The sequence below is a fragment of the Anomaloglossus baeobatrachus genome, chromosome 8 (genome assembly GCF_048569485.1).
Source record: "Anomaloglossus baeobatrachus isolate aAnoBae1 chromosome 8, aAnoBae1.hap1, whole genome shotgun sequence".
Lineage (NCBI taxonomy): Eukaryota > Metazoa > Chordata > Amphibia > Anura > Aromobatidae > Anomaloglossus > Anomaloglossus baeobatrachus.
This window is the reverse complement of record NC_134360.1, coordinates 240,937,933-240,965,666: the sequence shown is the minus strand read 5'-3', so window position 1 is coordinate 240,965,666 and position 27,734 is coordinate 240,937,933. Positions and strand designations below refer to the sequence as shown.

Sequence of the window (27,734 nt, the reverse complement as noted above, 5' to 3'; positions counted from 1 at the left end):
CATTTGTCAGATAAGAAGCCCAGTGTATTGTAAAATGGTAACTCAGCCCCAGAAGCTTGCAGTGCTACGTATCCTGTTGCTTTGAAACACAACAAAAAGAACTGGAGATTAAATGGCTAGGGTAAAAATAGTTATTTTATTGGTTGTTGTAGTTAATATAGATAGAAATATATAGAAAAAACACACACAATTAAAAACAAGGTGCTGTAGATGTTCAAGGAAAAGAGGGGGGGAGGGATAGGGAATGGAAAACCAACCCAATCTTAATCCCACGAGAGGCAGACACATCAGTGTGAATTCAGGGGGTGTATGGGGAGTACCATACATAACACTCTAAATAAATAAATGAATAGATATAAATAAGGAGCAGTAAATAGAGGGAACAGGGCTATTGCACATATTGGCTTGTTAAATTCATTATATTGCCCTATGTCCCAGCCATAAATTAGGCAGAGTGTAAAAAGGCTATTGCCCGACAAGGCAAAATATATAATAAAGTCTCACCCATAAAGTACTAGCCCCACCGATGTGTCTCTTACTGCCTGGAAACCTCCGACGCGCGTTTCGCAATGTTATAGTAGACCGCTTCGTCCGGGAGAATGATCTATACTGCAGGTACAAGACCTTAAATACCCGGTCACATGACCGGATTGGTTGCGTACAACCAAGATCTATCTGGTCCAACAGCCAATCCTAGCCCGCCGTCGGCGCATGTGCGCCGCGTGTGCTGCGCTCGGAACGCCCACACCAGACATCATGGAGATGCATAAGGGGAGCGCCCACAGCGCCACAGGTAACCATGGACACTGCACTCACGCCCACATCTCCATAAAGATTCCGATAAAGGACACTGCAGGCACGCACAGGCGGCAGGCACGCGCACTGGTAGCAAGGACGGATGTTAACACATAATACAATGATAAGGGAAATCAAGATATCACAATAATAAGCCAACGGAAGTAGCAATATTGGTCAGAAAATATTCAAAAATGCACAAAATCATAGAGTTTTTCTTGGCTTTCCTCTTTCATTCTGTACATATCATTTGTTTTCCTTCATTTGTGTATGAATATTCCATGGAGTTCGATGGATTTAAGTGACCAGAAATTCATTAAGGTTAGACCTGCAAAGATCATATAGGGCAGAAAAAAAGGGGGTTCTTTTAGAAATAATAAATGTAACATATGAAAATATTTATAGCACCATATAATTACATAGAGACAAAATTAAAAACACTTTAAAAGCTGATGGTAAATACACACATTTATTGCACGGTGAGCTCATGTTATAAAAAGCAAGAAAAGCTCAAAGATTCATTTAGCCCTTTGGGAGACACCGTATCTAGTACCGTAATCCACCTCGCCTCCCTTTTTGCCAGGAGCTTTTTAATGTCACCACCCCGTATACCCATATGGACCACATCAATCCCCCTGACACTAAAGGATTTGGGATTACAATCATGGAAGGCCTTGAAGTGTCTGGGGATGGTCTTGAGGTCTGCCTCATTGGTCGCCGTTCTAGCTGCGCCAATATCCCTCACATGTTCTCGTACTCTCACACTCAATTGTCTAGAGGTGAGACCTATGCAGATTTTCCCACAACCACATGTGGCATAATAAATAACATTAACAGTGCCACAGGTGATGTGTTCTCTGATGTCAAAGCACCTCTGACCATCACTTGTTTTGAAGGTGGAGCTGCGAGGGATATTGGCACAGGAGACACAGCAACCGCAGGGGAAACAGCCTTTAGTTGGACCCCTGGAACCAAAGGGGTTGGTAGGTTTTGGTGGAACATAATGACTCCTAACCAGGTCGTCTTTCAAATTCTTGCCCCTTTTGGCCATCATCAAAGGATTCGCAGGGAGGAGAGATTTTAGAGATGGGTCCGATTGTAACAACGGCCAGTTTAAGAAATATACCCCTTATATCATCCCACCTCTCATTATAGGTTGAAATAAACCTTATCTGTTCAAGATTTTCATCCTCCTCACTGTTCTTGTTACATAACAATTCACGTCTTGGTGTTGCTCTCGCCCGATTGTATGCTTGTTTGAGGCATCTTGAACAATACCCCCTCTCTCTGAACCTGGATCTAAATTTTTTTTTTTTTAATTTAGAAGGGACCCGCCAATCCCAGTTTTCTGCGAGTCCTACCAACTCTATCTACTAGTGATTTATCTGTGCCCACCAGTCTTCCTCATTCTATGTAAAGAGGCCGGAAACAAGCGCCAAAGGGCAGAATATTGTCACTAGTCTGAAGTCAGTAGATGTAATTGCAACATAAATGGTTGAGTGTGATGGGGCAATATGTGAGCATTTAGGGCCCTATTTTAAACTTTTTCAGAGTGACCCACTTTGTCTAAAAAGGCCCTGTGTGATGCTTGAGCAGCTCAAAAGTCCATTTGTCAGATAAGAAGCCCAGTGTATTGTAAATCGTAACTCAGCCCCAGAAGCTTCCATTGCTACGTATCCTGTTGCTTTGTAGAATATATTGAACCTCGAGCCTCTGTGAGATCAGCACTTGTCATACATGTAAGTACTTGTGTTTTCTAACCCTATAAATACTCCTCTTGGTATTATTTCCTTGTAGATAGTGCTCCTGTGAGTTACATAAGCTTTGTATGACTGTACCCACATCTACAGCCGCCACTTGTGAGCCTTGTAATAAGAATATAATTAGAGGATGGGTGGATTGTCTCTCTACTCTACTGTGTCATCAGGTGATTCCTTAGAGACATTTACATACATTACCATGTAAATATATTGATGAGATTGCTAAGATATCTTGGGGAGGACACTGAGTCTATTTCAGTTTATCTATCAAACAAAGTATTATAGAATGTTTCTTCCTCTGAAAGAACTTCATGTAACATCAGCAATAGAGCCCTACAAGATCAACCAAGAAATAAGGGTATGTGCGCACGTTGCTTTTTACCTGCTTTTTACCTGCTTTTTTGCTGCTTTTTCTTCTGCGCTGTTTAATGCCAAAATGGATGTGTTCTTCTATTCAAGCAAAGTCTATGGGAATTTGGGTTTCTTGTTCACACTATGTTGTTCAAAATGCTGCCTTTTTGTGGCAGAACTTTGGTCAAAAACTCAGCTTTGCAGTGCAAAACCCAAATGGCAAAAACAATTGACATGTTGCTTCTTTGAAAAGCTGAGTTTTTGACCAAAGTTCTGCCACAAAAAGGCAGCATTTTGAACAACATAGTGTGAACAAGAAACCCAAATTCCCATAGACTTTGCTTGAATAGAAGAACACATCCATTTTGGCATTAAACAGCGCAGAAGAAAAAGCAGCAAAAAAGCAGGTAAAAAGCAGGTAAAAAGCAACGTGCGCACATACCCTAAAGGTAGATGCACAAGTGCCAGAATTTCTGAGGATTTCCTGTCCAATATTTTTGTCAGAAAATTCACAGATCACTACAATTGACCTTTATCTTTAACGCCTGCACAAAAAATATAAAATCTAAGCTGCTTGGAAAACTGCCAAAAAATTACCAAATGAAAAAATTACACTTTTTTTGTGAATTCTACTTAGAATAAAATAGTCTAAAGATATTGTTTGTATAAGATGGATGGTCATAACCAGTCTTACCTTACACAGCTTGCTCTGTAGTTGTGGGGCAAGTAGAGTCCCCCTTTAATTGCAATTAACTCGAACTGGAAATTTGATGGTTATTTATTGTATATAAGATTGTTGGTGCAGTCTATACGGTCAATAAAGCAGGACTCTTCTGATTTCAGGAGTCCACCCTGCAGTCCCAGCGCTTTATCCCGACTTCCAATACTCAGTTCACTCCAATAGCTTCATCATTTTTTGCTCTGATGTACAAAAATTAACAATTCTCTTTTTTTATGATTTCCACAGGAGTCAAACCCATGACCTCTATCTCTGCAGGAAGTGGCTAAAGTGATGAGCCACAACTTACATTGATTAGCATGAAAAATTTGGAAATCTTGAAGCTCTATTGCAGGCAGTGAACTCAGAAACAAATTAAGCAGGTACATAGAGATAAATCTGTACATAGCAGGGTATCTTTTATTCTAGAGGTGAATAAAAAGTCAGATATTTTTTACTCCTACACCACTACTAAAAATAATGAAAATCAATTAAAAAATGTTATTTTCCCAGGAACCAACCACACAACCTCTAAGGGGTACTTTGCACACTACGACATCGCAAGCCGATGCTGCGATGTCGAGCGCAATAGTCCCCGCCCCCATCGCAGCAGCGATATCCTGTGATTGCTGCCATAGCGAACATTATCGCTACGGCAGCTGCACATGCACTTACCTGCCCTGCGACGTCGCTCTGGCCGGCAAGCCGCCTCCTTCCTAAGGGGGCGGGTCGTGCGGCATCACAGCGACGTCACACGGCAGGCGGCCAATAGAAGTGGAAGGGCGGAGATGAGCGGGACGTAAACATCCCGCCCACCTCCTTCCTTTCTCATTGCAGCCGGGACGCAGGTAAGGTGACGTTCCTTGCTCTTACGGCTTCACACACAGCGATGTGTGCTGCCGCAGGAACGAGGAACAACATCGTACCGTCGCTGCTGCAAAATTATGGAAATGTCGGACCCTACACGATCATACGATAACGTCGCTTTTGCGCTCATTAATCGTATGTAAAAGGATTCACATACTGCGATGTCGACAGTGACACCGGATGTGCGTCATTTTCGATTTGACCCCACCGACATCGCACCTGCGATGTCGCAATGTGCAAAGTACCCCTAACACTGGAGGACAGTAGCTAAAGCCAAGAGCCACAGGCTGCACTGACATAACTGAGTGAAATTTTTTATACTTGAAGCTACATTGCAAACACCAAACCCACAGGCAGATTATACTGCTAAATAGGAGATACATCTGGATTTAGCAGTGTCCTTTTTTAAAAATAATGAACATCACAAATTAGCAAATAACATGGACATACATCGGGTGAAATAAGTAATGAAAATGACACCAAATTTCTAAGTAAATGTATTTCTAATGGAGCTAAGCTACTGGCATTTAATTCTCACTACATGTAATTAAAAACCCATCCAATCCGCACAGGCAAAGAAACCAAGATATAGGTGTCTATAAATGAAGTTATGTATAATAATGAGAAATTACACAGGAAAAAGGTATTGAACCCACTTACTGACATGTATTTAATATGTCATTCAACAGCCTTTGTTGCTTATGACAACTTCAAGAATCCTCCTGTATAGAGAAACTAGTCGCCTCAATTGCTCAGATGGAATTTTGGCCCATTTTTCCACACAAACACTCTTCACATCCTGCAAGTCCCATGGGTTCCTTCTATGAACTCTGAGTTTTAGTTGCTTCCATAAATGTTCTATTGTATTCAAGTCTGGTGTGCGGCTCGGCCATACTAGCAGCTTTATTTTCTTACTCTGATCTAATTGAGAGTTTCCTTGGCTATGTGGTTGGGATCATTATTTTCCTGAAATTTCCACCCTTGTTTCAACTTCATCATCCTGGTAGATGGCAGCAGATTTTTATCAATAATGTCTTGAAACATTTTTCCAGTCATTCTTCCTTCAATTAAATAAATTTTGCCAGTGCTGTATGCTGAAAAACAGCCCCACACCATGATGTTCCCACCTCCAAACTTCACTGATGGTATCGTGTTTTGAGGGCAATTTGTCTTTTGGCCTCCAAAAATGGTGTGTATTATGATATCCAACAAGTTCAATTTTGATGTCATCTGACTAGACTATATTCTCCCAGTATTTCACAGGCTTGTTGAAATGTTATTAAACAAACTTTAAACGCAGTTGAACATACTTTTTTTTCAGCAATGCGGTCCTGTGTGGTGAGCGTGTATACAAGCCACAGAAGGGTCAGTGCTTTATATGTTTTCTATGAAAAAATTGTACCTTCTGATTCCAGGTGTTTTTGTAGCTCTCCACAGGTGGTTCTTGGCTCTTGAACAACTGTTCTGATAATTATTTTCACTATTCTGTATGAAATATTGTGGAGATCACCTGGACGTGGCCGGTTTCTGGTGAAATTATGTTCTTTCCACTTACGGATTATAGCCTGTGACCAGAAGGGGAGGGGCCTCAGCCAACATAGCTGATACCAGGAAGTAACATTATTTTTCTGTTAGCTGAGGCCATACCTTTTCTGGTCACATGGGTATGACATTAGCAAAGATCCTTCTAGTCACTTAGTAAAACGCTTCTATAATAGAATTAGCCAATGAAAAAGCTGCTCATTTTACAAACTTTACTTGCTTGTGTTTTAAAACCTATACATCCTAGCTGACAACTAAAGGTATTTATAGAATCAGCATGATAGCGCTAGTATAGCACTGGCTTTAGGTTATAAAGAAAAATTTTGGTGATTGGTGCACTTTAAGTGCAGAATCAAAGCTTCTCTGTACTGTAAAAACACAAAAACACTCCACATCTGCACCAAAAACACATCTAATTAAGGGGAAAAGGCATAAGAAGTGCAGCAAAAATGCTATAACTAGAGAAGATTATTGCGCAGTTTGGTGTGGGAAAACTGCAGAAAAAAAAAATACCCTGTATACAATATGTGAACATGGTCTTACAGAAGCAAAAAAACAGATGTCACATAATGAAGCTTACATAAAAATGAGAAAGCTGTGGCTGCTACAACTATAAATGAAGGAACAAATAATAAATCTATAGGTCCCAACTAAAGATGAGCTGAATGCACAAATGATGTCACGTCAACCTTGGATAATCAAAAGTCGGGGATACTGGAATGTAATAGATTTGCGGCCTCCTATCCAGCCGCCGGGTACCACTGACCTGGACACTGGACCAGAGTCCTGTGAATCAATCCACTCATCTCTAGTCCCAACCGTCCTGGATACAGTAGTACAGTTCCGGGTTTGGGTCTACAACCAGTAGTGCGGGCATCTGCTGAATGTCTCTCACTGCTGCCGCCCCTCGACAACTCCTCCTGCCTGAGTAGAACAAAATAGTAATAGTGGGTGGGGATAGGTGTACGGTGAAAACTTACCAAAGGATGTGTAATGTGCTACATTATTTCTCCCTCTTTTTCTTCAAACGTTGGGAGATACGATTGTGTGTGCCAGTCTTACAATTTCAGATATGGTGCAGCACATGTGTGAATACCTTCTCTATCCCAATGTGGTTAGCAGTGTCTTTTGGAGTAGTGCTAACCTTAGTTTCTACTATAAGGTCATGTCCCGTACTTCTCACTTGATGCGTGACAAGATAGAAGCAGTAACTTATGAATATTATCTGTTTATGCAGCAATTGTCATCTCCCATTGACACAGGTTTCATAAAGAGGTCAGTGAGAAGTTTGTGTATGTATCATGAGTGAACCATCAGCATAATGAGATATAATAGAGTATAACATTGTATAGTATCTGGAAAATTTTAATAGGGAGGAAATATAGAGGTAATAACAGGCAATAAAGTTGGAGATATAAGCAGATTCTGCTTTATTAATCCAATATAGAAAAAAAAACAGTATCCGCAAATTTTCTTGATAACTCTTTGCTTGATGTATTCCATACAAAAGGTTAAAAACATAGACACAGGCCAATCTACGCGTTTCAAATTAAACATGATTAAGAGCGGGATCGCTCAAAACGCGTAGACTGGCCTGTGCCTATGTTTACTGCTGCCCGGGAGACGGTCTGATTTTTTTATCGTACCCCTTGAGACGTCCTAGACTAATTTATGGTAAGCTGATGCTTTTTTCTCCTTTTTGGCTACCTTCTGTTTTAGTCACCATTGACTTTCATGGATTTATTTTGATTTATTATGGATCAATCAAAATTCACATTCGCCTATTCATGTGGCTTTTACCAGTAAATTTGATTTGCTAAGAAAGTTTTCTTCGTGAAATTAATGTTCCTTATAATGCTCTGGGGTCTGTAGAGACCCCAGAACATAATACATGTAAGATGTAAAAAATAAAAAAAATACTTATGCTTACCTCTCCGGCCGCCCCTACTATTCTGTGCCTGCTATCCGGTCCTCTGCGCCTCTTTTGAGTCATATTTCTGCCTGGTGTTCACTCTTAGGTGGGCTTTGCACACTACGACATCGCAGGTGCGATGTCGGTGGGGTCAAATCGAAAGTGACGCACATCCGGCGTCGCAGTCGTATTCATAGTGTGCAAATTCTTTTTGATACGATTAACGAGCGCAAAAGTGTCGTTATCGTATCATCGGTGTAGGGTCCGACATTTCCATAATGCTGATGCAGCGACAGGTAGGATGTAGTTCCTCGTTCCTGCGGCAGCACACATCGCTGTGTATGAAGCCACAGGAGCGAGGAACATCTCCTTACCTGCGTCCCGGCTGCAATGCGGAAGGACGGAAGTGGGCGGGATGTTTACATCCTGCTCATCTCCGGCCCTCCGCTGCTATTGGCCGTCTGCCGTGTGACGTCGCTGTGACGCCGCATGACCCGCCCCCTTAGGAAGTCGCAGGACAGGTGAGTGCATGTGAAACTGGCGTAGCGATAATGTTCGCTACGCCAGCAATCACAAGATATTGCTGCTGCGACGGGGGCGGGGACTATCGCGCTCGACATCGCAGCATCGGCTTGCGATGTCGCAGCATGCAAAGTACCCCTTAGAATGGACTTCGTGCTATGAGAAGACCTTGGAGCATGCAAAATGAACTCCAGCCCTGGCCTAAAGTGAACACAGGGCTGAATATAGGGTGAGCGACAGAGACATAAAGGATCCACCAGCTCACTTCTCCAGCTACTCCCACTGCTCCCTATCCACTGTCTGGTCGGTCCTTCTTGCTTCCATTACGTTGCATCTCTGGTCTGGTGTTCATTCTAGGCCGGGGCTTCCAGGTGTGAATAGGCCCCAGAGCATGCTCAGTGAACTCCGAGATCACCATGCAGCTAGTAGCCCCAGCCTAGGGTGACTGAAGATGCAATGTGATCAAGGCTCAGAGGACTGGACAAAGCACACAGAGCAGTGGGGACAGCTGGAAAGCTGAGATGAGTATTTTTTTCTTTTCTTTTTAAGCTTTTGTTCAGCAAAATGGTGGCCCCGAGAGAATTCCAAAAAAATCTATTTCTCCAGAATGCAGATTTTTGTAAAATTAGAGTAGAATTCAATTCCATGCTCATGTCTGTCCCATTACTAATGTAGCAATGTTTCTAAAGCCTTCTTTACACGAAACCCCTTTTGTAGATACAACTGGCTCATAAACCTTTAGACCCCAGTTTATGCAAAACGAGTACACCCCTCATGTTTTTGTAAATATTTTATTATATCTTTTCATGGGAGAACACTAAAGATCTGACACTTTGATATAATTTACAGTTAGTGTACAGCTTGTATAACCTTGTAAATTTGGTGCCCTGTGAATAACTCAACAGATAGCCATTAATATACCAAGTATAATAGCAATCGAACTTGGGACTCAAGCTCGAGTCCCCCATGGACTTCCCTTATACTCGTGTATTCGCGTCTGGACACAAACTGCTCGAATTGTTACAAGTACCGAGAACCCGAGCATGGTAGTGCTCACTCATCACTAGTTACGAGTATTGGGCACCCGAGCATGGTCGTGCCCGCTCATCACTAGTTACGAGTACTGAGCACCCGAGCACGGTAGTGCCCACTTATCATTATTTACGAGTACTGAGCATCCGAGCATGGTAGTACCCGCTCATCACTAGTTACGAGTACCATGTACACCCGAGCAAGGTAAGGCTCGCTTATCACTATTTACGATTACCAAGCACCCAAGCATTGCAGTGCCCGCTCATCACTATTTACGAGTACCAAGCACCCGAGTATGGTAGTGCCCGCTCATCACTATTTACAAGTACCATGCACCCGAGCATGGCAGTGCTTGCTCGTCATTACTATTTATGAGTACAGAGCACCTGAGCATGGTAGTCCCCGCTCATGACTAGTAATGACTACTGAGCACCCAAGATGTCAAAGTTTATTTTCTCTCTAAAGCTGGTGTCACACACAGCGACAACGACGTCGCTGCTACGTCACCATTTTCTGTGACGTTGCAGCGACGTCGCTGTCGCTGTGTGTGACATCCAGCAACGACCTGGCCCCTGCTGTGAGGTCGCCGGTCGTTGCTGAATGTCCAGCTTCATTTTTTGGTCGTCACTCTCCCGCTGTGACACACACATCGCTGTGTGTGACAGCGAGAGAGCGACGAAATGAAGCGAGCACTGGCAGCTGCGGTAAGCTGTAACCAACGTAAACATCGGGTAACCAAGGGAAGACCTTTCCCTGGTTACCCGATATTTACCTTCGTTACCAGCCTCCGCTCTTGCTGCCAGCGCCGGCTCCTGCACTGTGACATGTGACTGCAGTACGCATCGGGTAATTAACCCGATGTATACTGTAGCAAGGAGAGCAAGGAGCCAGCGCTAAGCAGTGCGCGCGGCTCCCTGCTCTCTGCACTGTGACATGTAGCTGCAGCACACATCGGGTTAATTAACCCGATGTGTACTGTACCTAGGAGAGCAAGGAGCCAGCGCTAAGCGCGGCTCCCTGCTCTCTGCACATGTAGCACAGCGACGTTATGATCGCTGCTTCTGCTGTGTTTGACAGCTAAGCAGCGATCATAACAGCGACTTACAAGGTCGCTGTTACGTCACCGAAAATGGTGACGTAACAGCGACGTTGTTGTCGCTGTCGCTTAGTGTGAACCCAGCTTAAGACATCTCATAGTTGCACTAACATGAGTGATTCCTTCTGCAAACAGATGTGTCCAAATGTGTTTCTACACTTGTTTACATTTCCTATATTTCAGCAATGGTTTTCTACTTTCTGGAGTGTTGACTGCTTTATAGCTCTGGTCTATGATTCAGTCATGGCCAAGACTCCAGTGTAACTGAATTGCCTGTTGAAGTCTGAGGTTGTCTGTAATCTCTCCACTCCGTTCAGAGGCGCAGACTTCTATCTGCTTTTCCATGATTTACACTGAACTTTCTTTTTAAGTTAGCTCTTCTCTCGATGAATTCATTCCATAAAGTAGTGGTTAGTAACACTTAATACTTCACGCAAACCTGCTTATTTTATGTACACTTCTCACTGGCGGCCTTTCTTATTAGATTTAATCCTAGAAGAGAAAAGTTAATGATGAGTTGTAAATCTGAACATCACAAAGTACTCAAAAAGGATGTAATTATACATTGCATCAGAATTTAACTAGATAGCGACATGTATTATAGACTGATGCACTCTAGGCTGTAATTAATGGTTTGACTTTAATGACTGTTTGTGTAGCTGGTATCAAAGTGTATTACATATAAAACTTTCATTGGTATCTAATAGTGATGAGTGAATATACTCGCCACTAGTCGTTACTTGCACAAATATTAAGGTATTCGTGATATCCGCTACTCATCAAGTATTTTGGTATTCATCTTATGAGATTCGAGACCCCTCCCAGCAGGTTTGACACCTGATTGTCAGCCACTAAACATGCTGGGGTTGCCTTCCAATCATTGGCGTAACTAGAGTTTGATGGGCCCTGGTGCAAAATTTGGCCCGAGGACCCCCTCCACGTACACCGACACTTAAGGCCGCTTTACACGCTGCGATATCTGCCCCCATCGGTTGTGCAACACGGGCAAATCGCTGCCCATGGCGCACAACATCACGCGGACTCGTCACACTACTTACCTGCCTAGCAACGTCGCTGTGACCGGCGAACCGCCTCCTTTCTAAGGGGGTGGTTCGTTCAGCATCACAGCGACGTCACAGTAGCGTCACCGAACCGCCGCCCAATAGAAGCGGAGGGGCAGAGATGAGCGGGACGTAACATCCCGCCCACCTCCTTCCTTCCTCATTGCGGGCGGCCGCCGGTAAGGTGAGATTCCTCGTTCCTGCGGTGTCACACATAGCGAACACCGAGCAGCAGCGATATTCGAGAATAGGGGGGCATGTCACTGATGAGCGATTTTGACCGTTTTTGCGACGATTCAAAATCGCTCATAGGTGTCACACGCAAAGACATCGCTAAAGCGACCGGATGTGCGTCACAAATTCCGTGACCCCAACGAGATCGCTTGAGCGATGTCACAGCGTGTAAAGCGGCCTTTAGGGTACGGGATAATGACACTGACAGTCGGCGTACAGGATCATGACACTGACATTTGGCGCTTACCCTCAGCACTAAGGTTTCCCATGATCTGAAATCCCTCTATCACCAGCCAGCTTTCCCATGTTATGATATCCATCTTGTCCTTGGCACCAAGCTTTCCCATGCTCTGCCATACATCTTTCCCTCAGCACCCAGCTTTCCCATATCAAAGCATGGGAAAGCTGGGTGCTGAGGGAAAGAGCCTTTTTCCCTCAGCACAAAACATTTCCATCCCATGCTTGTATCTTTGGCCCCTCTAGTATATAGTTCTCCAAATACTATAATGGCCTCCACATAGCCTTCCATATAGTATAAAGGGTCCCACATAACCCTTCATATATTAGAATGCACCTACATAGTCCTCCATTTATTATAATTCACCCCATAGTTCTCCATATTTTATACTGCACCACATAGTCATGTGTCATGCAGCCAGCCCCCCAGAGCCTCCATGTGTCATGCAGCCAGCCCCCACAGGTGTCATGCAGCCACCCCCCCCCCTGGGCCTCTATGTGTCATGCAGCCAGTCACTCCAGAGCCTCCATGTGTCATGCCGCCAGCCCTCCCAGGGCCTCCATGTGTCATGCAGCCAGCCCCCCCACGGCCTTCATGTGTCATGCAGCCAGCCCCCCAGGTGTCATGCAGCCAGCCCCCCCAGGGCCTCCATGTGTCATGCAGCCAGCAAAATAAAAAAACAAGTACTGCTCTTCTCCTGCCGACCACTGTGACCACGGTAGTTACGCCCCTGCCCCCATAGGTCACACACCCTGCTCCCCATACAACTGGCACTCCCCATATCACACACACTACACCCCCATATGTCACACACCCTGCCCCACATATCTCACCCTGCCTGTACCCCAACTTACCCCTCTCAAACACCCTGCACCCCGGATGGATTCCGTCTTCTGTGCAGGAGCACTTCTGCTCTGCTGCAGGTCAGAAACGCCTGGTGGGCCTCTCCAGGTCAGGGGCCCCTCTACTGACACTGGGCCCCCCTGACTCACAGGCCGGCCCCCTGGTGGTCACGTGGTCGGCCACTACACAGCGCACCCCCTCTCTTACAGAGAGGAGCCGGCTCTGCAGAGCGGCTGTCGGGCCCCTATAACCCTGCAGGCCCGATCGCAGTGGCGACCTCCGCGAACGCGGTCATTACGCCCCTGCTTCCAATTACAGTAATTCCGTAGTTATCATTGCTGCTAGCATTGCTGTGATTGGCAGGCGCAGTGAAAAAAAAAAGACTGAGATTCCCCATGGCTGTTACACTACTTCTGGGTCCGCTCATTAGATATCATACATATGCACTGCTTCTGTCGCGGGCGGAGGAGGGGACGCCGCGCTCTCCCACTGCTGCTCGGGTCCGGCTGCCGCGGCTGCTGCGGCCTGCTGCTGCTCGGTAGCTCGAGCGATGGGCCGGATCCCGGGGACTCTAGCGGCGCTCCTCGCCCGTGAGTGAAAGGGTTTTTTTTTGTGTGGGGATTGTTTATTGTCCGTGACACCACCCACGGTTGTGGTGATTTGGTTGACACCACCGCTGCTCTGTATGGGGATCCCGGGAAGGATGGTATGGAGCAGCCAGTTGTTGTGTTGCCCCTCCGTGGGTAGGGGTTGGTGATCCCGGGGCCCAGTGATTAGGTGGGTGATGCAGGGCTTGGTGGGTGCAGGGACGCGGGGGCAGCGCTGTGCCTTGCGGCACTGTGGTACTCACTCAGCCTGAGACGTTGACACAGTTCTCGGTAAAACACACGGCTGGAAAGACGGTTCCCACGGATGGCTGCACTTGCTTTCCCCAGTAGGTGACGGTGATGTCCCTTTTCCTGCACCTAATGTTCCTGTGTTGGTAGCGATGGGTTCCCACCGGTAACCCGCTCCCCGGCTTGGATGTGGGCCGGAGGAGCCCTACTTTGCCCGCAGGCGCTGGCCCTGAGAAACTGGTGCCCTGGCGGTGGCGGTGTCTCTCCTCAATGGTTGGACTGTTGCCTTCAATCGGGACTTGGTTGTTTGGAGACAGACGTCCCCTTCACTGACGGATTTGGCAAATTTACGGCGACTCCTAGCCTTGCCGGGGTCCGAGAGGCCCCTGCCCTGGTACTGACTGTTCTTCGTATACTGCTCCAGACCGCCGGGCCACTACCCGTCCGCGGTCCTTCCAGCAACCTCCGAGCAGTCACCCCTGCGGACTATCACCGCCGTCTGCTGACCTTGCTGACACTGTCCTGGCACACAGCCGGACCAACTTCAGGCTTTACTACTGCCACTTCAGCTTCTCTCTTCAGCTTCACTCCAACTTCACTTCTACTTTACTTCACTTTCTAAACTCAACTCTACTGTTTACTCCTTCACTTAGCTCCTCACTCAAGCTCCCCCTGAGCTAATCTTCACCTCCTTCTACTTCCTCCTCCTAACTCTATCTGCCTGGTTCCTCCCGCCTCCAGGGCTGTGTACTCCTCGGTGGGCGGAGCCAACCGCCTGGCCCACCCCCTGGTGTGAACATCAGCCCCTGGAGGAAGGCAACAAGGATTTTGGTAGCCTTGATGTTCCTAACTGGGGTGTAGGGTGTGGTGGTGCAATGACCTGTGACCCCTGGCTTGCCCAGGGCGTCACACTTCCATCGCCCAAACTCTCTGCCGGTTTCTGTGATTGGCTGCAGTCAGACTGCCGGTGTGCCGGCCTCTCTGATTGGCTACCCTCACAGTAGCTGTCTGGGTCCCCTAATGAAGTGTAAAAACAAATGAATAAATAAAAAAAAATGTTGCAGGGTCCCCCGTATATAGATACTAAGCACAGATAAAGCTTATGGCTACAGGCTGCAGCTTCCAGCTATGTGAGTTATCTTGGCTGTGTATCAATATAAAAGGAACCCCATTTTGTTAATTATTTAAATAAATAATTCTTTTAAAAAGGTGTGCGGTTCCACCTCCCCAATTTTGATACCCAACCAAGGTAAAGCAGACAGCTGGGGACTGGTATTCACAGGCTGGGGAGGCCCATGGTTATTAGGTTACCATAGCTCAAAGCCATCAGGTCGGGCGTGGCCTGCACGCTGATGGCGATGGCTGCTTGAAAGGAGAGCTCTGTGCTGAAGCAGGATAAACCGGCTCTTATCAGCTCACAGATAACAGGATTACCAGCTACAGGAGGTATAAGGGCTGGTTCACACTAAGCGACAGCGACAACGAGGTCGCTGTTACGTCACCATTTTCTGTGACGTAACAGCGACCTTGTAAGTCGCTGTTATGATCGCTGCTTAGCTGTCAAACACAGCAGCCGAAGCAGTGATCATAACCGCGAGAGCAGGGAGCCGCGCACACTGCTTAGCGCTGGCTCCTTGCTCTCCTAGCTACAGTACACATTGGGTTAATTAACCCGATGTGTACTGCAGCTACATGTGCAGAGAGCAAGGAGCCGCGCACACTGCTTAGCGCTGGCTCCTTGCTCTCCTAGCTACAGTACACATTGGGTTAATTAACCCGATGTGTACTGCAGCTACATGTGCAGAGAGCAAGGAGCCGCGCACACTGCTTAGCGCTGGCTCCTTGCTCTCCTAGCTACAGTACACATTGGGTTAATTAACCCGATGTGTACTGCAGCTACATGTGCAGAGAGCCGGAGCCGGCAGCACAGGCAGCGTGAGAGCTGCGGAGGCTGGTAACTAAGGTAAATATCGGGTAACCACCTTGGTTACCCGATGTTTACCCTGGTTACAGCTTACCGCAGCTGCCAGATGCCGGCTCCTGCTCCCTGCTCGCTTCATTTCGTCGCTCTCTCGCTGTCACACACAGCGATCTGTGTCACAGCGGGAGAGCGCCTTTGAAGAAAACGAACCAGGGCTGTGTGTAACGAGCAGCGATCTCGCAGCAGGGGCCAGATCGCTGCTCAGTGTCACACACAGCGAGATCGCTAATGAGGTCACTGTTGCGTCACCAAAACCGTGCCGTAGCAGCGATTTCGGTAGTGATCTCGCTATGTGTGAAGCACCCCTAACCCCAGCCCCCAGCGATGCCTAAGGGGAGAACTAAAAAAACTGGCACTCCAGCCAAACTGACAGACTTCTACCCCTAGGATAGGGATCTCTGCTCACCAAGCAAGAAGGCTCTGGCTTCCCACTCAGCTTCTTCCCACTCCTCACAAGGAGATACAGGCTGCTTGAGAGGCTGCACAGGCATTCCTCTGACAGAGGAAACAATGCAATCTCTGCTGAAAACGCTGAGGGCTTCCCTGCAGGCTGATCTCAGAGAAATAGTAAGAGAACTGAAGGAAGAGATCAGGTCTCTGGGTGATCGCACAGAGCATGTAGAAACTAAAATGGCTGAATTTGCAACATCACATAATAATCTGATAGATGCTAACACAGCTTTGGAAAAGGAGGTGGAGGCACTAAAACTTAAAATCAGTGATATAGAGGACAGATCCCGAAGAAATAACCTAAAAATCAGAGGGATTCCCTCATCAGTAGCAGATAAAGACCTCCAGGAATACTTCCACAAGTTTCTGCAGCTTATACTCCCTGGATGGGACACCAGAGACCTGATAGTGGACAGGATTCATAGAGTCCCTAAATCCAAAGGCATAGATCCAGCTCTGCCTAAAGATGTGCTGGCTAGACTTCATTTCTATAAAACAAAAGAAGCTGTGCTTCACACACTGAGGGGAAATCCAGCCCTGCCAGACACTTTCATGGGACTAAAAATCTTCCCAGATCTTTCTGCTGCAACTCTTAATAAAAGAAGAGAATTTGCCCACCTTTCTAAACTCCTTAGAGATCAAGACATAAAGTACAAGTGGGGTTTTCCGGTGAAGATGATAATTTTCAAAGATGGAGGCACTCACATATGTCATACTCCTTCTCAGCTGGGCAAATTGCTGGATGACTGGGGAATAGCCCACCCACCAAACCCTGGTGAGCGGGAGAATCAAAGAGGCCCTCCAGACAGGAATAACCCTGAATGGTCAGTAGCTTAGCTGGGACTCCTTCCTGCTTATGGCACCTGCTGTCCCTGCTCCTGTGACACGGGATGTCACGTAGCCCCCCTGATGTTCTCGCCTATGGCGAGCGGTTATACACCGGGCACCCTACTCGGGGCAAACCGGTGTTGTTGGAATTTTTTTGTTTTTGTTCCTCTTCTCACAAATGTTCCTTAATTTGTTTTGGAAATTTCTCTCAATTCCTTGCTGGTCTAGCCCCTCTCATCCCTGATGGCGTTCCTAGGAATTCAAACCCCCCTGCGGCTCCAATATGAGAATTAAGATATTGTCTATTAAAGTGAATGGACTCAACTCCCCAGCAAAAAGGTCAATGATGTGGAGAGAGGTGAAGGCATCTAACTGTGATATAGCGTGCATTCAGGAGACCCACCTTCTTTCCACAGATAATAAACGGCTACTTCATCCAAGCTTCCAACACACCTGTTTTGCTAATGACTCAAAAAAAAGAGGAGGAGTGGCCATTTTAATAAAGAACTCAGTGGCCTTTAAATTGATAAATGTCAGTTATGGAGCGGATGGAAGATATATTATTTTGTCTTGTTATATCAACAGCATCCCTTATACCTTGGCAACGGTCTACTCCCCAAATTCATCACAATTGACCTTTGCTAGGAAATTTTTCCAAGCATTCAAAGATACTGCCACAGGGGCGGAAATCATCTGTGGAGACTTTAATATACCTGTTATACGCTCCATGGATTGCTCCAACATCAGCCTCCCACATGCTAAGGAACTTAAGCATCTCATCAATGAATTCCATTTTCATGACATCTGGAGATATTTGCACGCATCAGAAAGAGACTATACATTCTTCTCTTCCAGGCATCGCTCATACAGTAGAATTGATTTTTTTTTGGTCGACAGCAAATCTATAAGTAATTGTGTGGCAGCTGATATTGGTTTAATTACTTGGACAGATCATGCGCCGATCTCTTTGTCTGTTCAGGGTAGCTTTAATGTTCAAAATTCCCCTAGGTGGAGACTGAATACCAGCTTGCTTGGTAGGCAGCAGGTACATGATGAAGTAGAGTCAGTGTTAACAGAATATTTTAAACTTAATAGTAATGGGGAAATTTCTGATGAGACCCTGTGGGCTGCTCATAAAGCAGTAGTCAGAGGGCAGCTCATAAAAATACCCTCCATCCAAAAAAGGCAAAAAGACGCAGATATTAAATATATATTAACCCGTATTCATCACCTTGAATCCCTGAATAAAGCCAAAGCAACCCCTAACTTGACTAAAGAAATTGTAACCCATAGATTCCAACTAAGATCCCTACTCCTGCAAAAATACGAACATAATCTTAAAAAAAATAGATCGACATTTTATGCTATGGGGGATAGAGCGGGGTCCTTATTGGCAAGAAGGACGAAAAAACGTGAGATTCAATCTAAAATAGAATTCCTGAGGGACCCGAACGGAACAATCACTAGACATCCCATTGAAATAGCAGAAGCATTTGCGAAATACTATGAGGCCCTGTATAATCTAAAATATGATCCCAATACGTCACAGCCGACTCAAGTGGATATACAGGGTTTCCTAGACACCCTGGATCTTCCCCGGGTCTCAGATGAGCAATTAGAGGAACTTAATCTTCCCTTTACTACACATGAAATCCTAGGTGCCATCAAAATGACTAAGTCTAACTCCGCCCCGGGCCCCGATGGGCTGCCATACAAATATTACAAACAATTTACACCCACTCTGCCCCCCTTTATGTCAAGAACCTTCAATTTTTGGCAAAATAAAGGGTCAATTTCCCCAGATAACTTAGAAGCGATTATTATCACGCTACCCAAGCCAGGGAAACCTGCAGACACCCCGGGTAATTTTAGGCCCATTTCACTCCTAAATTGTGATGTTAAAATTTATGCCAAACTAGTGGCAGATAGACTTCATAAAGTGATCCCGACCTTAGTGGCTCCAGACCAAGTTGGGTTTGTGACAGGCAGGCAATCTAAGGATGGCACCAGACGGATGCTTGACTTGATTGGACTGGTGGAGATATCGTGTGAACCCAGTGCATTCCTGTCTCTTGATGCTGAAAAAGCCTTTGACAGGGTGCACTGGGGATACCTGGAGAGAGTTCTAACAAAATTCGGGTTCTTGGGGAAAATCAAGTCATCCATTCTAGCCCTCTACTCTTACCCAAATGCGTCAGTGTTGGCATCGGGGTTTCTGTCATCTAAATTTCAAATAAGTAATGGCACCCGCCAGGGGTGTCCATTGTCTCCCGCTATTTTTGCTTTAGTGGTAGAACCTCTGGCGGAAGCTATACGAAAAAACATAGCCATTTCTGGTATAAGAGTTGGGGAATTTGAACATAAACTTGGTTTATACGCAGACGATGTGATAATTTCCTGTTCTAACCTTGCAGTGTCGATTCCAGTAGTGGTGAACACATTATCGAACTTTTCTAAAGTGTCGTATTATAAGCTTAATGCGGCAAAGTCTTTGATACTGCCGTTTAATGTACCGGTGGAGGCCAGGAGTGCACTGGAGGGGGCCTTTCAATTCAAATGGTGCGACAGGGGGATACCTTATTTGGGTATTAAGCTGACACCATCGCAGATGTTAATTAAAGAAAATTTGGAACCTCTGATCCAAAATTTAGAAAAGGAATTGGGAAGGTATGAAAAAATATCATTGTCCTGGATGGCCAGGATACAGTCCTTTAAAATGGTTTTCTTACCCAAAATATTGTATGTGCTCAGATGCCTTCCCATCAAAATTTCTCACAAAACCCTGATGAAACGTCAATCGTTGACTAACAAATTTGTCTGGGGTAATAAAAGGGCTAGGGTCGCAGGTAAAGTGTTATACCCCCCATATGACTTAGGGGGATTGGGCACCCCAAACATATCGGCATATTATAAAGCCTTACTAATTGAATCACTAAAGGAATGGTGGCGTCCAGGTAATTCACATAGATGGGCTCAGATTGAAAACTTCCTGTCCCGCCAGGGCTCGGTCAGAAGATTGATGGAAGCAGAATATTTGAGCCGTTCACGGTTCTCCCCGTGTGTTCCCACCATGTCAGCCTCCCTGGAGGTCTGGCAAAATGACTTGATTCATAAGATTCAGATTCCTCTTTCAGAGATTTCCCTCAAGTCGTTGGAATCTCAAATCCCCTTTTTGAATCTGGCCAGGTGGGAGGGATCGGGCATTACAGTGCTGGCGGATCTATACTCTGATTTGGGTGTTAACCCCTGTGAGGTAAATCCGGAGATATGACGATAAATCATGATATTCAAGTATGTCAGGAAGCCCTCTCCTGGTGTCACCCCCCCTTTCCTTCACACAACTGGTTTAGCAACAAATCCCATGGCCATGTCCTGTGATATGGAAATTAGGTGGCTTTAGGACAATGGACACAGGATGACTCCCTGCCGTCACCCTGTAGTAGGAGCTGCTAGCTAGTTAGCAAGGCTATGGAAATAGCCAGACAGAACGACTCCAGTAAGAAATGGTTCATATCTCGCAAGCCATATTTCCGATAAATATGGCAACCATAAAAATGGTGTCTCCGCATGTGGACGATGCCGGCACCCCCTTTTTATGGGAGCAGGACATTGGGAAATGCCCCAGGCGTGATATCAGCCAATGGGGAACTGGCAGACAGGTCATGAGTCCCCTCGTTCTGTAGCTAAATTCATAACTGTCACAATGAGAGCATTGGCGTCTGCCTACGACGCTCCCAGGCAAAGTTATGGCCAATATCCCCTTTGCTGGATAATTCTGATCCATGCAGGGGGAGTGGCAGTGCTTCCCTGTGAGGTCACTAAGGTAGGAGGGGACCTGGATTGCCCAGGTTGATAACCCTACTTCGGCCATTTTCCAGTGTTCTTCTGCTCGGGGGCCTGGTTGGGAAAGACCTGTGAGGGAGTTCCTGGAAACCTGGTCTACAGCGCCCCCCTGTGGCCAGACGCAACAAGGTAACTGCTGGAACTGTGTATGCCTGTTTGTAACCCATGCTTTGATTGTAACTGTACTCTGACATATGTATATTCTGTAGATTCCCTATTGTATATATTGTAGTTCTAGTGTGCTTTAGGCTGATTAAATTATATAATTAATCTTGGGCTGTTCTGTTATCTCGATCTTGAATCCCACGTCTGAGTGTTCGGCTAATAGTTACCGTAAATCGGTTGGTGGCAGCGAATTGTGCCAAGGATTATTGTGGGGAGGCCAGTGAGATTCGGGGAGATTTTATATATTCCGCCCGCGGAGGTCGGGGGAATATATACCTTACTCTCACCGGGGACCCTTCAATAATCGGCATAAGTAGTATAGCGGCCTCCCTGCTTATTGTCGGGCAATTCCATAATTGGCCTGACTATAAGAGGGGCGCTAGAGAGCGCGTCACGTGCTCTGTCTGTCGGTCGGGAGGTATAAAGGAGGGGTGACCCCCACTTGTTACCCCCCGATTGTGACGTACTGGTAGCCAGCGCGGGGGATTTCTGAGTGACCCCCCCGGTGGTTCCTGACATATTGGTGGCATAGCGGTGGGATCGAGATAATAGTGTGTGTGAGTGTGAGACCCATACTCCCAGACACTAAAGACTGCCTGCAGCAGCTGTGGCTGCTGGGGTCTTCAGACTAGCTCAACACTAGAGTGTCAGAGTGCAGATACTGTAAGGTGTGTGGAGGCATCAGGTGTCAGTTCTGTGTCAGTGACCAAAAGTCTGCAAGAATGGCTGATGGCACCAGGAGCAGAGCTATGCAACTGGCCAATGCTAAGGCAGGAGCCGAAGAGAGGGAGGACGGTGCTGTGGACAGCAATGAGGAGGTTGCCCACGAGTCCTCCAGGAGCTCGACGCCAGAAAACCGTTCTGCCGAGGACATTGCGCAACCTGGCACTGCTGGACAAGATGAGGAGGAGCTCACCCAAGGTTCCTCAACGAGCCAGATGCCAGCCCTCCGCTCTGAAAGGGACAGTGAATCGCCTAGCTCTGCAGCGTGCCGCAGATCACCACGTGCCATTCCACCGAGCCTGGGAGGCTCGGATAGCCTTCTTCAAATGGCTATGGCCCTTCTCCAGGCTGGAGACCAGAAGGGCTACAAGGAACTCCTGGCAGAGCGCAGGGCAGAGCGGCACGCAGAGCGTGAGGCTGCGGAGCGAGAGCGGCAGGCAGCGCGTGAAGAGCGAGAGCGACAGGCAGACCGTGACTACCAGCTGCAGCTAGCTCAGCTCCGGCCCTCATCAGCCACATGTGACCTTCGAGACACCAAACTTCCAAAGGTCCGTGTTGAGGACTTCCCAGTGCTGGAGAAGGATGGAGACTTGGACTCTTTCTTGACTGCTTTTGAACGGACTTGCTTGCAGCACCATCTGGACAAGGACCAGTGGGCCAAATACCTGACCCCCCGTTTAAGGGGTAAGGCCCTGGATGTCCTTGGGGACTTGCCTGCTGAGGCAGATCAGGGCTACGACACCATCAAGCGGGCCCTGATCCAACAGTACAACCTCACTCCAGAGTCCTACCGCAAGAAGTTCCGGAGCCTACAGAAGGGACCAAAGGACTCCTGGGCTGACCACCGGCGGGCACTTGCCCGAGCTGCCGACCACTGGACCCAAGGCCTGCAGCTTTCCACCGGACCGGAGATCCTGGACTTGTTCATCACGGAGCAACTCTTGTGGAACTGCCCTGAGGATCTCCGCCAGTTCATCCGAGACCAGAAGCCAAAGGGGTCCACGGCTACAGCTGCCCTTGCCGATGACTACACCAACAACCGGGCCCCTGAGGCCAGGAGAGCGGCCACCAGCAGCACCTGGAGAGGGGGTAAGATGAATTCTGCGACTGCCCCACCTGCCCCTAGACTGCAGGGGGTGTCCCCCTCAACTCCCCTCTCCAGGCCCGTGGCAGAGCCAAGACGGTGCCACCAGTGCAACCTACCTGGACACTTCAAGGCCATGTGCCCTCAGCGTCCCAAGGCCCCGGCTCCGTCCCCGTCCCAAGGGCCGCCCAAGGTGTATTGTGTGGGTGGGGGTGGTGGTAGGTCCCTGGACAGCTTCCAACCTGTCACCGTCGGCCAGTCTGTGACCATAGGACTGCGAGACAGCGCCTCGGAGGTGACTCTGGTGCGGCCTGAGATGGTGTCCCCCCAAGACTTGATCCCTGGAAAAACCCTCGCTGTTTCCGGGATTGGAGGCACTGACCCGGCGCTGCCTGTTGCTGACATTTATGTGGACTGGGGCGCAGGGCGGGGGGTGAGGGAGGTGGGGGTAACTGATCGGATCCCTGCAAACGTGCTACTTGGGACAGATTTGGGGCAGATAACCTCCCAGTTTGGGCCCCAACCAAGGGCTGAACCTTCAGCCCGTACTGACATGCCTCCGGACAATGTTAATGTGTTATCTATGAATGATGTAAGGGAGGAGGGAGTGAACTCTGATATTTCTGCTTGCATAGACACCATAGACACACACTCAGCTGCAGCTGTGACAGGGGAGGGGGTCGGAGAAAGGTGTGACAATGCCTCTACAAGTAACCAGCCTGTGACCTGGGATCTGTTGCCCTCTGCAGGGATAAGCAGAGAGCAGGGTGCTGCAGGGGGAGGACCAGTGTGTGGGGTGGGGGCTACCACAGCAAATGTGGGGTCCCCAGAGATTTCACAGCGGGGTTCTGTTGCTGCAGGAGGGGAACAGGCAGGTGAGATTGGGGCAGGTCCAGGAGCGGAAGTGCTCCCAGGTAAGATCTCGGTGCATGGTTCCCCCACAACCGGGGTGTCAGGAAGCCAGGTAGGTCTGCCTGAACCGGCGACTTGGTCGGGAACGGAGAAGGAGCAGGCACGACCCACGGTCGCAGCGGCTGTGGCCGCTGTCACCCGCAGTGGGAGTGCTGGAAGCCAAGGGGCCTCCCGGAGGTCCGATAGCTCTTCCCCTTCTGACCAAGTGGCAGCCGAGTCAGGTGGAGGCCAGGACACAGGTCCCGGGGTACTGACTGAAGATGTGACAGTCTCGTCGATTCTGGCCACATCTAGTCAGGGGTTTCAGGCAGCGTTAGAAGCTGACGACAGCCTGAAAGCTCTTAAGGAGCAGGCGGCACAGCCTCCCTCGGACTCGGACCCGGAGCGAGTGGTCTGGGACCAAGGACGGCTGTACCGGGCCACGGTCCAGCAGGGTTCACCGGAGGCGTGGCCCAGGGACCGACAGTTGGTGGTACCCTATCCGTTCCGGACGGAGTTGTTGCGGATCGCACATGAGATTCCGATGGCCGGACACCTAGGGATCGCTAAGACCAAGGCCAGGTTAAACCAGCATTTCTACTGGCCAAAAATGGGGGCCGATGTGGCTGCCTACTGCCGTTCGTGTGAAACCTGTCAGAGAGTGGGGAAGGCGGGGCCACACCCCAAAGCCCCACTAGTATCTCTGCCAATCATCGATGAGCCTTTCAGGAGGGTGGCTGTGGATCTGGTCGGCCCGCTGGCCATCCCCAGCAGCTCCGGGAAACGCTTCATACTGACGGTAGTGGACTATGCCACCCGGTACCCAGAAGCAGTGGCCTTGTCGTCCATTCGGGCTGACAAGGTGGCCACCGCATTGCTGGAGATTTTCTCCCGAGTGGGTTTTCCCCAGGAAATGCTCACTGACCGGGGGACCCAATTCATGTCCCAGCTGATGGAGGCCCTCTGTAAGCAAGTCCAGGTGCGACATCTGGTGGCCAGCCCGTACCATCCACAGACTAATGGCCTGTGCGAGCGGTTTAATGGCACCTTAAAGCAGATGCTTAAGATGTTGGTCGACTCCCATGGGCGTGACTGGGAGCGGTATCTCCCACACCTGTTATTTGCTTACCGGGAGGTTCCACAGGCCTCAACAGGATTCTCACCGTTTGAGCTCCTGTACGGGCGACGTGTGCGGGGCCCCCTGGCTCTGGTGAAAGAGGCTTGGGAAGGGGATTTGGCCACCCCTGGAGTGTCGGTTATCGAGTATGTCATGCGCTTCCGGGACAAAATGCAGGCCTTGACGCAACTGGTACACGACAATATGGCTCAAGCCCAGGCCGATCAGAAGCGTTGGTACGACCAGAACGCTTGTGAGAGGACCTACCAAGTGGGTCAAAAGGTGTGGGTACTGGTCCCCGTACCACAGGACAAGCTTCAGGCAGCCTGGGAAGGCCCATACCTCGTGTACCAGCAGCTCAACCCTGTAACGTACCTGGTCACCCTGGACCCTGCCCGTGGAAGGCGGAAGCCCTTCCATGTGAACATGATGAAGGCACATCATGAGCGGGAGGCATGTGCGCTCCCCGTGTGCAACCTGCCCGAGGAGGGAGAAGCGGAAACCCTCTTGGATATGCTAGCCCAGGTTAGGGCAGGCGGATCCATTGAGGATGTGGAGGTTGGCCACCAGCTCTTGGAAGACCAACGGTCCCAGCTGTGGGCCACCCTCCTCCCCTTCCGGGGGTTGTTTACCAACCAGCCCGGAAGGACTGACTTGGCTGTCCATCACGTGGACACTGGGGATCATCCCCCGATCCGGCGTTCAGCATATCGGGTCTCCCTGGAGGTGCAGCAACACATGCGCCAGGAGATTGACGAGATGCTGAAGCTGGGGGTGATCCAGGCATCCAACAGCGCTTGGGCCTCGCCTGTAGTCCTCGTCCCTAAGAAGGACCGAACCACTCGGTTCTGCGTGGACTACAGGGGGCTCAATGCGGTCACGGTCGCCGATGCGTACCCAATGCCACGCATCGATGACCTGCTCGATCAGTTGGCCGGGGCTCAGTACCTGACCATCATGGACCTGAGCCGGGGATATTGGCAGATCCCCCTGACTCGCAAGGCCAGGGAACGCTCTGCCTTTATTACCCCATTTGGACTGTACGAGTCCACGGTGATGCCATTCGGGATGAGGAATGCCCCTGCCACTTTCCAGCGGATGGTCAACACCCTGCTCAAGGGACTTGAAGGGTACGCGGCCGCGTACCTGGATGACATTGCCGTCTTCAGTCCCACCTGGGAGGACCACCTAGAGCATCTAGCACAGGTGCTCAGGCGGATCCACCGGGCAGGTTTGACCATCAAGCCGGGAAAGTGTCAGCTGGCCATGAGCGAGGTCCAGTACCTCGGTCACCGGGTAGGTGGGAGAACACTGAAGCCCGAGCCTGAGAAAGTGGAAGCCATCGCATCCTGGCCCACCCCCAGGACCAAGAAGCAGGTGATGTCCTTCTTGGGGACCGCTGGGTACTATAGGAGGTTTGTTCCATGCTATAGTAGCCTGGCAAAGCCCTTGACGGACCTCACCAAGAAGAAGCTGCCCTCTGCAGTCGATTGGACAATGGACTGCGAGACAGCCTTCCGGGCCCTAAAGGACGCCCTGTCCAGCCCGCCCGTGCTACAGGCAGCCGACTTCACGCGGCCGTTTGTAGTACAGACCGACGCCAGTGACTTCGGCCTCGGTGCGGTGCTCAGCCAGGTGGACTCTGCGAGCCAAGAGCACCCAGTCTTGTACCTGAGCAGGAAGCTGTTACCAAGGGAAGTTGCCTATTCCACGATGGAGAAGGAGTGCCTGGCCATAGTGTGGGCCCTGCAGCGTCTGCAACCCTATCTATACGGGCGCCACTTCATCGTGGAGACGGACCACAATCCCCTCAGCTGGTTGCACACCGTCTCTGGGACGAATGGGCGATTGTTGCGATGGAGCCTTGCGCTCCAGCAATACAACTTCACCATTCGCCACAAAAGGGGCCGTGACCACGGTAACGCAGACGGGCTGTCCCGACAAGGAGAGGTCGCGGACGGGCGCACGGGGGAACACCGGAGTGTGCTGCCCCCTAGCGCCCTCAAAAGGGGGGAGGTGTGAGGTAAATCCGGAGATATGACGATAAATCATGATATTCAAGTATGTCAGGAAGCCCTCTCCTGGTGTCACCCCCCCTTTCCTTCACACAACTGGTTTAGCAACAAATCCCATGGCCATGTCCTGTGATATGGAAATTAGGTGGCTTTAGGACAATGGACACAGGATGACTCCCTGCCGTCACCCTGTAGTAGGAGCTGCTAGCTAGTTAGCAAGGCTATGGAAATAGCCAGACAGAACGACTCCAGTAAAAAATGGTTCATATCTCGCAAGCCATATTTCCGATAAATATGGCAACCATAAAAATGGTGTCTCCGCATGTGGACGATGCCGGCACCCCCTTTTTATGGGAGCAGGACATTGGGAAATGCCCCAGGCGTGATATCAGCCAATGGGGAACTGGCAGACAGGTCATGAGTCCCCTCGTTCTGTAGCTAAATTCATAACTGTCACAATGAGAGCATTGGCGTCTGCCTACGACGCTCCCAGGCAAAGTTATGGCCAATATCCCCTTTGCTGGATAATTCTGATCCATGCAGGGGGAGTGGCAGTGCTTCCCTGTGAGGTCACTAAGGTAGGAGGGGACCTGGATTGCCCAGGTTGATAACCCTACTTCGGCCATTTTCCAGTGTTCTTCTGCTCGGGGGCCTGGTTGGGAAAGACCTGTGAGGGAGTTCCTGGAAACCTGGTCTACAGCGCCCCCCTGTGGCCAGACGCAACAAGGTAACTGCTGGAACTGTGTATGCCTGTTTGTAACCCATGCTTTGATTGTAACTGTACTCTGACATATGTATATTCTGTAGATTCCCTATTGTATATATTGTAG

At 48.7% G+C, this 27,734-nt stretch overlaps 1 long non-coding RNA gene across 3 annotated transcripts in view; it reads left to right on the top strand.

The window, feature by feature from the left end:
• The window catches only part of LOC142248955 (uncharacterized), a 447,867-nt gene that overhangs the window by 247,919 nt on the left and 172,214 nt on the right, over nucleotides 1–27,734 (top strand). For 2 of the 3 annotated variants that reach the window (XR_012724968.1, XR_012724966.1), the window contains one exon: nucleotides 3,874–4,007. The exons of the other annotated variant lie outside the window; for it this stretch is intronic. This is a non-coding gene — a long non-coding RNA (uncharacterized LOC142248955). The remainder of the gene's footprint in view (nucleotides 1–3,873; nucleotides 4,008–27,734) is intronic. 3 annotated transcript variants of the gene reach the window in all.